A 14493-nucleotide genomic window follows, 5' to 3' on the forward strand; every position below is an offset into this window, starting at 1 on the left:
CTGGTCCAGATCCCCAGTCCGTCCTTCACGTCCGCTGGAGTTCCTACGCTCTCCACATACCGAGCGAGGAATGTAAGGACGTCAACCACCGGTACGTATGGATTGAACATCTGGACCGTGACTGTCCGTTCCTACTGGGTGGCAGTCGCAAAGAGGGCCTGTGCTTTCAGCAGCGACAGCAGCGCCTCTCTCCCCTTCAGCTGAATTTGCTGATACAGCTTCTGCCACCCTGCAGCCTGCCGGAAGGTGACATCGAAGAAGCCGGTGAAATCCTGCATGCAGTAGATGTCATCGGGCATAAATCCACAACATTTCATCGAGACCTTCTGGATGAAGGTCTCTCGGGTGAAGCCAGAGCCCTCGTTCCAGTCTCGCACTGTCAGCCTGACAGTATTCTTGACTCCCTGACCTTGAGTCGATGTGCTGTCTCTGCTGCCATCCTCTTCACCGCTGTCATTGGGTGTTAGATTGGAAGCCAATCAGCATTAGGATCCACCCTTGTATCAGCATAAAATCTTCTCCTCCGCCTTCTGATGACATAAGAACAGATACTACACTTGATCTTAGCCAAGAGGCCAATAAGCAATTGTGGCAAGCACAAAATCAGACCTGGGCACTATGACCCAGTGAGAGAACCCACTCAGTCACATACAGATGAGGGAGATACACACCCTGGTTATGGTCAGGATAACCCACAAACATGCAAACGAACAATTGTATAACCCAGGCTAAAATGTAACAATAAATGAGCTTGAACATCCCACCATAATCCCACAAAACATTTTAAAACAAGAACAATAAATAGCACTGGCCACTAGGAATTCTGGGATGGGCTGCTGACCACACACCCCACCTCCCTCCCGGAGGACTGCAATATTATCATTCTTTGCAATGAACTTTGTTGAGTTCGTATCCTTTAACACTGGCAATATTTTTCCACAATGTTCAACAATGTTGAAGAACACAGTCATCAGAAGTAGTTATGTAGTTAAGAATTTTGAGTAATTACATAAACTTGTTCTGAAAATTGATAATTAATCACAGAAGATTTCAGATTTTAAGAGCGATTAATACAATTGAAATAATAAATACATGTCAAAATGCCCAGAAAAGATTTTGTTGTAGAAACGGACAGATTATTTATAACATTGGCAAACTTTCCATGTTCTATTTCAGTCAATAGAAAAGCTGAGAAACTATTAAAGCCTAGTGCCACAGATTATGTAAAGTTGCAAGTCTGAAACCCATAATCAGACTTCGAGAAAGATGATCAGCAATCATATAATCACTATACATGTAAAGTATCTGTCACATGAGAGCAACTTCGATGCATTGTGTTGTTAGTTTTTTCATCCTAATTCTAACATTAGAGTGATCTGGGTGTGGCAGTGCTGGATTTGCAGACAGCTGGTATGTAGGTGCAACAAGGCAACTCACAGTTTCCATTCAATTAAATATGAAGGTTATTCCAAAATAATACAGGACATTGGTGAAACTACATTTGGAGTACTGAATGCACTATTGGTTATAAAGTGTTGGAGTCATACAGGACAGGTGCTTCAGTTCATTGAGTCTACAACCACCAATAAGCACACATTTACACTACTATCTAATCAAGTTTTATTCTTCCTATATTTCCACCAGCTCCTATCACTCACATAAGCATTAAAAATAATTTACCATGGCCAATTAATCTACCAATTCACATGTCTTTGGGATGTGGGAGGAAAGAGGAACATCGGGAAGAAACACACATGCTCACAAGGATAATGTGCAGAGAACTTGATTGAGAGGGTGGATGTGGAGAGGATATTCCCTCATGTGTGAGAAATAAGAGAGAAGCCACAGTTTAAAAGTAAAGACTTGCCTGTTTAAGAGAGGAATGAGGTGGCATCTGTTGATTCCAACATTGTCATATATTGATGTATCTGTGGACAAAGGAACAGTTAACATTTGAAACAAAGGACTATTTTTTTCAGAGTTGAGAAATGTTAAGGACTAACAATTTCCCCAGGTTCTATCATGTATATTCACACTCGGTGCAATTTGCACTAGCTAATTAGCATACCAAATGGCACATCTTTGAGATTCGGGAGAAAACCGGAGCACCTGGATGAAATCTGCGTGGTCAGAGTAAGAACTTGCCAACTCCACACAGAAAGCACAGGAGGTCAGGAATGAACCTCATTTGCTGAAGCTGTGAGGCAACAGCTCTCTCAATGGCATCACTACACCTCCCTGAATAAAGAGATGAGTGAATGTCAAATACCACAACAGGAGAGAAGAACAAAATGAGTGAAATGACTGATAAACTGAAACTGTTAAATATAATATTGAATCCAAATAGTTGTAACTTGTCAAGTAGAGTAATGAAATCCTATTCTTTGTGTTACGTTAAGCTTTGTTTAAGCATATAGATGACTGAGATCAGAGGGACAAGAATGAAGATTGAAGATGGATAAAGAATTAAAGTGGCAGGTAAGTAAAACAGAGGGATCCGAGCGAGAATCAATCTTGTAGACTGAATGATTGCTTATGCAAAATCACCTACTCTTCATTAGGCTTCCTAAACATACAGGAGGTCACATTGGGAGCACCAAATCTAATCTAGTAAATTGGAAGAAGCATAAAGTAAGTACAGTGTGCTTAACTCAGTCTTTCTCTCTGATTTTAAACTTGTTTCATTACTAACTTCTTTCTGTTCTGATAGAATGTCGTTGATCTAAAATGTTAATTCTATTTTGGTCCCTGTCCAATAGAAAGAGAAGAGGTAAGACACTAGATTTTGCATCATAAGATGGCGCTATTGGTATTGGTAGAGATGATGGAGTCAATCAGATCACTATGGGGGTGTTCTCCAACCTTAACTGAATGCTAAAATGGGAGTGGGTGTCGGAATAAGTTAGATTGGAACATTACATTTGAGGTGACAGAAATTCTGGAGGATGGTACGTTGAATATGAAATGTGTACGCTAGTGGATGAGAGGAGAAAGTTAGAGACTACAAGTACGGGAAATGTAATGGGCACAGTTAGAACCCTGACAGCTGAAGTGGAAAGGAAGTCATTGGGTGAAATGATGTTTTTTTGGAAGTCATATCAGATAATGGTTAGTAGTTTAGATTGTTTCAGCTTGAATGACTTAAGAAGGCAATGGAATAAAAGAATGCTTCACTTCTTACCATTCAGCTTCAAATGAGAAAGCAGAAATGCACGGTAAAGGAGGTATTGAAGAAAAGATCATGGAAGCTCAATCAAACATTATTTGCAGAATGTCTTCTGTAGCATCTATGCATCAATGGGAGAACAACGAAGAAGGCGATGGGATTAAAGCTGTCTCTGAAGTAAATCCTACTGTTCTTTTCAAGATGGAGCATGCAGTATTTCAATATCACTGAGTCTAAAGGTAGATGAGATGAAATTCCAACAATATTCAGTTTAACACAAGCAACATCTCTACAGTGCTGTTAATCACATTAAATATATATTTTCCCATATATTAAAATTATTTTAAAGTGAGAGGCAGTGGTGTAAATACAAAATGTCTGGTTACTTTAGACATGCTAAGCCACATGCATGTTATTTTGCACAGAAGCAGTCTGTGAAGAACCCTTCAATAAATTATACACTTCTTGTCTGAGTTGCTGTCTCACATGCTTGTGTCTTTGCAATGGATTTTGTTGGAGGTGAAGAAGTTATGGAGTTTCCATATATGCAAGGCTCCACAACTCTCAAAAAAAGAGAGTTCAGTCAGGCAGAGGTTTGAGACTTCTAGGCTGATATTCAAGAAGTGAAATGGAAAGACAAAAGGAATAGACTTTGAGATGAAAAGGCAATAGAAAGAGGGAGAAGATGGCAGCGCAACACAGCACACACGGCCTCTCCAGTGATTAATATCTGTAATCTGTCAAGTAGGAGGCCGTACACAATTCTGATTTGATAGAGGCAGATGTGAGAGCATGGAGGAACGTCTGGTGAAACTTTCACTGCCGCTGCTACTGTGTGATCCAAAATGTCCGGAGGAGAAGGCCCCGAATCCTCAGCTTTGCCTGTTGCTTGGCAGCTGGGGCCGGGGTCGAAGCGCTTGGCAGAGATGGTGCTCGGTGCTCGGTGTCGGAGGGCTGGTCGGAGGCTGGAAGTTTTCAGATGGACTCAGAGTTGGACTGTGGTCGGGTGCTTCCAGGATGTTGCATCGGCAAGATTGCTGCGCTGGAAGCTCATGGCAGGGAGAGTTTCTTCCTTCTACCATCTGCGTGAGATGCTGGGGCTATCGGGACTTTGAGACTTTCTTTTACCATGCCCATGTTGCACTGTTGTACCAATATGCTATAATTATGTGGTTTTTGTTAGTTTTAGTCTTGGTCTGTCTTGTGTTTCTGTGATATCATACTGGAGGAACATTGTATCATTTTTTAATGCATGCATTTCTAAATGACAATAAACGAGGACTGAGTGTCCTCATAATCTAAAAGATCTAAAAGAAACTGGAAGCATTAAATTTACTGTAGGCATCAAATGAAGATATCATAAAAAATGAAATGGATTTGATAAGGAGTATGTGGCAGTGTAGAGTATATTGAAGCAATCCAGTAATTCTGCATACAGCATCTGGTCTGAGAATAAAGTAGAAGAGGTTTGTAAGGGCTGTGGAGGCCATGACATTTTCAGTCATGCAGCAGGAACTCCAGAGAAATGGAGACCATGGAGGGTCTTGAAAATAATGATTCAGGAATGGCATTCAACACCTACAAAAAAACACCTAGACATTACACTGGCTAGCAGATTTAATGAACTTGATCAAGCCTGGCCTCACATTACCTCACAATTACACTGCTTCTAATGCTCTGAAGATATCACTGCTATGCCCATGCCAGAAATTGTCTGGGATCTTAAAATATAATCTAAATTAATTAAATAACTGTTATTTAGTCAATTGAAATGGATAAAGAAATAAACTACTTAGCTTTACTTACCTTTTCTTTGATGGTCAGTCAAGTATGGATGCTATAAAACTAAGGAGCCATGAGTGAAGTAAGTCCAGCACCTTGGCTCAGAAAGATCAGGGAACACCCAGAAGATAGAACAACCTGAATGGACTCCTATATCTTTTTTATTTTATAATTATAATTTATATTCTGTGTCATTGTGATGAATCCAAGGATCAACAGGGGGTGAGATGCATTGTCACTTTATTCAAAGTAAAATACATGCTCTTTTCAATAGATCAACAGATCTGCTTTATGAATATTTAAAAATAATAATTTATTCTAGGAAATAAATCAGAGCAATAACAAGAGTAATAATCACAGGTAGTAGTAAAAGTAGAGTAGCAGTTGCAATAATAATAATAATAATAATAATAATAATAATCAGAAAATGTGCCTGGAATTTTGACGGAAGGTAAAACATATCTTTTACCCAAAGGGGAAATCACAAAAGATCCTTCAAGATATCGTCCTATTTCTTGTTTACAAACTATATATAAAATTGTAACATTACGTATCTTGCAAATACTCACCTCCCACTTAGATAACCACACTGTATTTACAGAAGAGCAGAAAGGATGGTGTAAAGGTATGAAAGGATGTAAAGAACTACTGATAATAGATTCTGTAATTCTAAATCAAGTACGGTGGGAAAGCAGAAATCTTTTATGTTGCTATATTGATTACCAAAAGGCACTTGACTCTGTCCCACACTCATGTTTAATAGAAGTTCTTAATATATATAAACTACACCCAATACTTGTGAAATCCCTGCAACCTCTGATGAAGCATTGGTGTACTGTAATCATCTTATCTATTAACAATCAAAAAGAACAACCACCATTATCAAAAAAAAACAAGACATTTTCCAAGATGGCTCTCTAAATCCACCTTGGTTCTGTCTAGCTTTAAACCCGCTCTCTAATTTACTGACTCAGATAATAATTGGATGTCAAATCAGAAACATTGAAATAAGCTATACCTTTACACACCTTCTATCCATGGATGATTTGAAATTATATGTTCCCCCATCAGTTAAGCTAAAGTAATTAATTCAACGAGTAGAACCATTTTCAAGAGATATAAGCATGAACTTTGGGCTGGATAAATGCAGAACATTAAACATAAAGAAAGGTGCAATAGAACTAACAGAATACAAAACAGATCTGCAGGATACAATGTAACTGATGGATGATATGAAACATATAAATATCTGGGATATCAACAAGGAAAGAAAATAATTCATAGTGCGATATAGTGAAAACTTTTGACAGAATTTGCTTCAGGGCTTAAGAAAATTTGCCAAACAGAGCTTAATGGTAAAAATATAACAAAGGCAATAAATATTTTTGCTTTACCTATATTACCATATTCTTTTGGCATAATGTCTTGGTCCAAAACTGATCAGGAAAATTTACAAAGAAAGATAAGAACTGAAATGTTTTTCAGAAATCATTATGTACATTCAAATATGTTTAGATTAACACTACCTAAGACAAAAGGGGAAGAGCAATAAGAGACATTAAAAATCTACAGAACAGTCAGATGAAACTTCTAAGGATATACTTTCATCAACAAAAACAGGAATCAGTGCTCCTCATAAGCACATGCAACTCTCTTAAGTGACATCTCTACACTTAAATGAGAGCACAACCCAGAAAAATGAAGACATTATCACTGCTGAAGTAAAAGTTAACCATTGGAAGGGTATGACCTTCTATGGAAGATATCTCCACGATCTGAGCAAACTAGATGTCAACAGGAGTTGGAGACCTCTTCCCAGAAACAGAAGAGTTCCTTCTGGCAACACAGGACCAGGTGGTTAACACAGAAAATATCAAAAATACATAATAACAGACCAACAAATTCAAGTTGATAAATGTAGAAAATGCTAGAAAAGCCATAAACGATCCAACACATTACAGGATCCTGTAGCAGTTTAGCACAACCTGATTACTTACACAGGCACAATCAAGTGGCAAACGTCATTCATCAAAATCTTGCTTTAAAATACAAACTCAAGAGATCATAACTTACTACAAATACAAGCCTGATCCAGTTTTAGAGTCAGAATAGCACAAATTATATTATGACTGATCAGTTATTACAGATAGAGCAATCCAACATAACCATCCGGATATGATAATGCAGGATAAACAAGCAAGAACAACTTACTTAATATATATAGCTATTCCAATCACACATAACTTACAGATATCAATAAGTGAAAAACACCACAAATATTCTGAATGAAAAGAGGAAATTGAAAGACTTTGAAACATGAACAGGGTAAATATTGTCCCGATAGTAATATCTATAACTAGTATCATCCATCCCAAAAGCACTACACAAGAGCATTAAACAATTCGGACTACACAGCAATACCTATGTAAATAAGAATAGTCCAAAAAGTTCCTAGCAATTGACAAATGAATGTACTTGGCTATTCCCCTACCTCAGGTTTTGCCAGCTTGAGCTGAGAAAAATATAAATAGAAATAATAATAACAATAACAAATTACATTATGACTGATCCATTGCTGCAGATAGGAGAATCTATAATAACCATCCAGATATAATATTGCAGGATAAAAAAGCAAGAACAATGTACTTAATAGATATAACCATTCCAAATACACATAACATGCAAAATAAGTGAAAATCACTAGAAATATGCTGAATTAAAAGAAGAAATTGAAAGACTATGGAACATGAACATGGTATGCTTTGTCCCAATAATAATATCTACAACAGGTATCATCCCAAAGTCACTAAACCAGGATTTCCCAAACTTTTGTATTCCACAGACCCTTACCATTAAGTGAGGGTCTGTGGTCCCCATGTTGGTTGCCGTGCAGTACACAATAGCATTAAACAATCAGGCCTACACAGTATTATTTATGTAAATCTCCGGAAAGCCACAATACTAAACACCACCAGAATAGTCTGAAAATTCCTAGAAATTGAGAAGTGAGTGTGCTTGGCTAGCCTATATCTCAGGTTTTACCAGTTTGAGCTGAGAGAAAAAAAAAATTATAATTAGCAATGCAGAAGGAATTGCTGCTAATACTGTATAAGTTAACTTATCTGCAGAAGTCCAATCTATGGAAAGATCAGAGAGATGAATGCTGGCCTGTTTAGGGGCCTTCAGCGTGTGCATCACCGAGCCAATGGGTGGGGGAGGAGGGTGGTGGGAAGGTGGCTGATGACTAGTCACACCAATATATTTTTTGCCGGAATTTTCCATAATTAGTTCTCATTTAAGATACTCAATCTACTGGGTCTTTACTCTTCCAGGCAACTAGATCTGAAGCCCATGTAAACAAAATAGATTAAATTTTGTGATGACAAATTTTAAACATAACATAAGCAACATGATTGTACTTGCCAAAGCAAAAAGTAATCTGCATTTTAACAAATGGATCTATGTAGCCTTCATCCGCATAATTACAACACATATTATGATTTCAGAAGATATATTGAGTGGCAAAGACCAGTATAGTTTTATCCAAGCAGTTAATTTCATATTTGCGAAATATTCTTTAATTTATTCATCACCCAATCATCACTTAATAGCAGATTATATGACTTCAAAATAAAATGAAGAATATAATGTGGGCAAAGTATCCGTCAGTCAGGCCCCAAGCAACATTGATTTCTGTTCACTTTGATGTGTGTGGGTGAGGGTAGCTGCCAATGAAGATTTAGTGGCCTCTTTATTTTTCAGTGTCATTTACTGATGGATGTCAATACAAAAGATTCCTGATATCCACCATAATGCACAAGCAAACAATTATGACATACAGCAAGCCAGGAAGGAAAGAAAAATCAAAAATGTTTATCTTCTACTTTAAGCACTTTACAAACCATAATAAACCAAACACATAATAAGGTAGGATTTGAAATGTCATGAACATACTTAAAAATATCCCTTATATTTATTTTAAATGTGTAGAAGCATGAGACACACACATATGCAGGCCAAAGCAATTGATTCTGCATGGATGAAAACTGGTTTAATTTGGAGTATGCAGGTAAGAAAAATGTGCTTTAGCCAACATGCAACTATCTACATTGAACCTGTGTTTTTCTCTCATGTCATCCTTAACTCCCCCACCCTCCATTTCTCTTGTCATCCGACTTCAGCTAATTTGGGAAGGTGAGTTTAGTTTCCAGTGGTCATTTAAGCTCCCAAAAAGCATAATTTAGCAGTTGGGAATGACTGTGGAGAGCACCCAAAATCGCGATTGAGCCGGGTCTCTGGAGCTATGAAGCAGCATCGCTCCATCCCTGTGACTCTGTTGCCATGACACAGCTTTGTTCACATCACTTAGTACACAGGAGGCAAAATGACTACTAACTTTTAGTGATGACTTTCAGTGCAGGATTCTCTCAAATGTAAACTAGAAAACTAGTGTAACCCACACAAGTTACTTCATACACCGTCTGGCTGTAAAACACTGGGCCATTAAATGCCAGACTATCTTTACTAGAGCTCATCCCGAATCTTTATGAAAGCCAAAGGACAAACAATATTTTCAATTACCACTTGTCAAAACAATGTGCTCCTTCACAGCTCTCTTCACTTAACAGTATACTTCCAATCACTCTATAATATTTACTCCATAAAGATATACTTCCTTTGTAGCTCATACTTAACGAACTCCTCGAAATGCAGTTGGTATTAAAAAGGTTCTAGGGTGAAGGAACTCAAGAGCAAGGCCAGACTGTAGAAGATGGACTTTGAGCACAAGCTAAAATGAGATTTGAGAGATTGGATGAGATTGGTGTAGAGTCAATAGAAAGAAACTGTTCCTACCAGCAGTTGATTCAAGAAACAAGGAAACCTTCATTTTTGATTGCAATGGTTTCTGATTTGGAATTCACTTTCATGAAGTGGTGAAAACAGAATCAGATGAATGCATCCAAAAGAGTAGGCATTTGAGAGGGAATGATTGGCAGGACAATAGGTAGAATAGAGAAATTGGACTGATTTGTCTGTTGTACTTAGACTCAATCTACACTCAGTTTATGAATAACCTTCTGTACATGCCATTACAATTCTATGTGAAGATCTCTGTCATACCTTGTACATACTTAATCTGTTACCATGTTTCAAATTCTCACTACATTATTTGTTCTGATTTTTTTTAACCTGTGTTGAACCCTTTCATAATGCCTCTATATGGTCATAGCTTATATGAAAACAACTTTCTAGCTAGCCTTTTAGTTACAAATAAGCGAAAGTCTGCAGATGCTTGAAATCCAAACAATGGACACAAAATGCTGGAGCAACTCAACAGGCCAGGCGAAGGGTTTGGGCCAGAAACGTCGACTGTATTTTTTTCCAGAGACGCTACCTGGCCTGCTGAGTTCCCCAAGCATTTTGTGTTTGTTAACCTTTAGTTAGCTGGCTTTGTTGTGCTGTGGCCACAACACATGGCATCAGAAAATAGTTGGTGGAATCAAACAAAAAGTAGCAGAAATTAAGATTATGCTTTTCTGTGTCTGGAAATGACTAGAGTTATTTTGACAGTATGCTGAAAAATTGTCCTTCTATGCTAATTCCTATATCATGGTTCAGATTTTCATCTTAATGCGATACAGAGGAGGACCTTTATTTGAAATTGTGATAAATAATTACAGCAGTATTTATAGGAACTTGCTTGTTTAGCTCAGTAGCATCTATAACAGCAACTTAAAGGCCAAAAGATCTATGTTGACTCTACATTTAGCTGCTTTGACTGGAACTGTATGCAAAATGCATAATTGTCCCATTAGTGACATTTTTGTCAGCATCGATATTTTTAATGGTACGCATCTAGTGAAAGCAGAAATTACCCTTTACCAATTTTATAAATCTTGACTATTTCTCTTCCATGGTAGCATGCAAAATAAAAGTCTTACATTATAATGTAAATTTAGTTAAATGGTAATATTACTACCCAATATTTTAAATTAAGTTAACATTAAGCAGTTTTAGTAGGACTAAAATTTACCTTAATATGGACAATTGTTCAACATTGATCAATATAACTAATGAAATAATCATTCTTTGAAATTATCACATCCAAATCTGGCAACAGGACAATATGAAAACCCACAATTCTATTTATTCTCTTACCTTACAAAATCATACAACATTTGCCATTCGCAAACTACTTAATTGCTAAACTAGGCACATGGCTAAGTCTGTTGATAGAAAATATATTTATTAACCAATGATTTAATGCATTTGTCTATCTATAACTTGAAGGTCTTGTTAAATTTGTATTCTAAATTTATATATGTCTTTTGCAAATTATGATGGAACTGTTCTTTCTCTACCACTCAAATTATAGATCAGCAGTTGCTTAGTGTCTTTCTGATCCACTAGGAATATTACCCATCTGAAAGTCTCAAGGCCAAACATATACAGGCAAGCCCAGTATCCTCAGTTGAATAATGAATCTCAGCCTGCAGGCAATTTGTCTGGAGAAAATGCCAAAACAAATTGATTATAAACATGAATTATTAGAGACAGGAGAATTTTATTCATAAGCATCTGACATAGTATATCTATATGTATTATTTTCTGATGCAAATACTGGAGATTTTACCAGCAATGACATCTTGACAATATACTACATGTACATCACAAAGGGAGGAAAAAAGTACATTTAAGATGCTATAGGATGAACAGAAACTGTTTCAGTTTTGAAACTCCTCATCAGTAATAATTCTTACTGCTTCCTTGATAACAACAAATGCTTATGTACGTTATATAGAACAAAATAAAATTGACTATAGAGTAGCTGTTCCTTTCCCGAACTTAAAATAAAAATCTGCACCTTGCAAGAATGGTTGGGTTATTGTGAATGGCTCTCTGTACTAGATATTGTTGCACTGAGATGAATCCTTTCTCACCTGAAGCACATACTAATTACTTGAGCATTAGAAACTAAAGCATTGAAGTTGTCATTCACAATTAACATCTCCAGATAGTAACGGCGTTATTATTGTGAGATAAGTAATAAATAGGACTAGTAATTCAACACTACCTGGGAGACATGAATTAATAATGACATTAGCAAGCCATGGTATTTAAATGCACTTCAGAATTGCTCAGATTCAAAAAATATTAAAAATGCTTTTACTATGAATTATGGTCGCGCTGATATGTGACGAATGAAAGCAACACGCTGAGATGAGTAGGGTCTGGTTGAACTGTTTACTGTTTTAAATCTGCGCACGCTTAAGTGCTGCTCCCAGCATCCCCCTCTCTTTGCGGGGCGGAAGTGATATCGGCTTCCGGGCTGAGGTCTGCCCTGCACTCAGAGCCCCCTCGGTTGCCGCTGGTTGTGGACTCGCCCGCGACTGCCGGAGCTGGTTCGCTTGCCGCGTGGGCAAGCTGCCACATGACCCCCGCCTCCGCCCCAGAACCGGTGATAAGAGGTGCAGGGTCCACAGCCTGCACACTGTCAATTCTTATAGGTGGCTGGCCTCGTCGTCGTGGGGGTGGCACTGCAATCGGGAGTTCAAGGTCTAGGTGTGCCAGTTTGAGACGGTCAATGGTAAAAGTCTCTTCACGATCGCCAATGTCGAGAATGCAGGTCGTCCCATTATTGTGCACCACCTTGTAGGGTCCTTCGTATGGTTGCTGCAGGGGTGATCTGTGCGCGCCTCGGCAAACGAAAACATACTTGCTCTGTTGTAGGTCCTTGGGTACGAAAGAGGGTGTTGTCCCATGATGGGACATTGGGACTGGGGCAAGTGTTCCAAGCTGCTCCCGGAGTTTAGTTAGGACCGCTGTAGGTGTGTCCTCCTGGCCACGGGGTGCTGGCACAAACTCACCGGGAACTGGGAGTGGGGCACTGTAAAGAAGTTTGGCTGATGACGCGGCCAGGTCCTCCTTGAGTACCGTGCGGATGCCAAGCAGCACCCAGGGGAGTTCGTCAGCCCAGTTTTTGGTCCTCGGAGGTGTGCCATCAGGGCCAACTTCAAGTGCCTGTGGAAACGTTCCAACAGGCTGTTGGACTGTGGGTGGTAAGCAGTCGTTCGGTGGAGCTGGGTTCCGAGGAGTTGTGTCAGTGCAGACCACAAAGCCGATGTGAACTGCACACGCCTCTCTGAAGTGAGGTGGGCTGGGAGTCCGAACCGTGCCACCCAGGTGGTAATCAGGGCTCTGGCACATGCCTCCGTGGCCGTGTCAGCGAGTGGGACAGCTTCCGGCCACCTCGTGAACCTGTCCACCATGGTGAACAGGTATCTCGCTCCTCTCGAAACCAGCAGTGGGCCGACGATGTCCACGTAGACATGTTCAAACCTCCTATGTGTCAGCTGGAAGGATTGCAGTGGGGCCCTCACGTACCTCTGGATTTTGGAGGTTTGACAGTGTGTGCATGTCCTGGTCCAGTGCCCGACCTGCATACATAGGCTATGCCACATAAACCTGTCTGCGATCAGCTGGATGGTCGCCTGGATGGAAGGGTGGGCTAAACCATGGAGGTTATGAAGGCGTCGAAAACGTGGCGCCTCCAAGCGGTTGGGACAATGGGCCAAGGCTGCCCGGTGGACACATCGCAAAGGAGCTTATTACCTTCAGGCCCAATGGGTACGTCTTCGAGGCGGAGTCCTGAGACTGCGGTTCGGTATGCTGGCATCTCGCTGTCCAGTCGTTGTGCCTTAGCTAACGCTGCATAATCCACCCCTAGAGACAGAGAGTGCACTGATTGGATGGAGGTGCGTGACAGCGTGTCAGCTACCACATTGTTCTTCCCGGAGGTGTGCTTGATCGTGGTGGTAAAGTCCGAGATGTACAACAGGTGGCGTTGCTGGCGGCCCGACCACGGGTCCGACACTTTGGCAAACGCAAAGTGAGGGGCTTGTGATCTGTGAAGACCGTGAACCTCCCTCCCTTCCAGGAAATACCTGAAGTGCCGAATGGCAAGGGACAGGGCCAGCAGCTCCCTGTCGAAAGCGCTGTACTTAAATTCTGGGGGGTCATAGGTGCCAGGGGAAAAAAGCGAGCAGCTTCCATTGGCCTTTGATGAGCTGCTGGAGCACGCCGCCAGCTGCCGCGTCGGAAGCGTCCACAGTGAGGGCAGTGGGGATGTGGACCCGGGGGTGGACCAGGAGCTTAGCGTTTGCTAGCATGTTCTTGGCTTGTTCAAAAGCAGCCATCGCCTCCTCTGTCCAGGTGACCTCTTTGACCTTGTTGGACATCAAGCCAAAAAGGGGCCGCATGATCCGGGCGGCTGAGGGCAGGAAATGGTGATAAAAGTTAACCATCCCAATAAATTCCTACAGGCTTTTAACAGTGCTGGGTCTGGCGAATTGGCAGATGGCTTCAACTTTTGCCGCAGGGGCACAGCTCCGTGGTGGTCAATCCGGTGTCCCAGGAAGTCGATGGCGGGTAGGCCGAACTGGCACTTGGCGAGGTTGATAGCCAGGCCGTAGTTGCTTAGGTGGCAGCAGAGCAGGCATAAACGTGCTAGATGTTTCTGGCGGGAGCAGCTCGCGATAAGTATG

General features: G+C 40.2%; 1 pseudogene; it reads right to left on the reverse strand.

Moving 5' to 3' along the window:
* Positions 1–455: 455 nt before the first annotated feature.
* On the reverse strand, positions 456–587 carry LOC140197123 (U2 spliceosomal RNA; annotated as a pseudogene).
* Positions 588–14493: the final 13906 nt, after the last annotated feature.

Source organism: Mobula birostris, chromosome 4, assembly GCF_030028105.1.
Source record: "Mobula birostris isolate sMobBir1 chromosome 4, sMobBir1.hap1, whole genome shotgun sequence".
Classification (NCBI taxonomy): Eukaryota; Metazoa; Chordata; class Chondrichthyes; order Myliobatiformes; family Myliobatidae; genus Mobula; species Mobula birostris.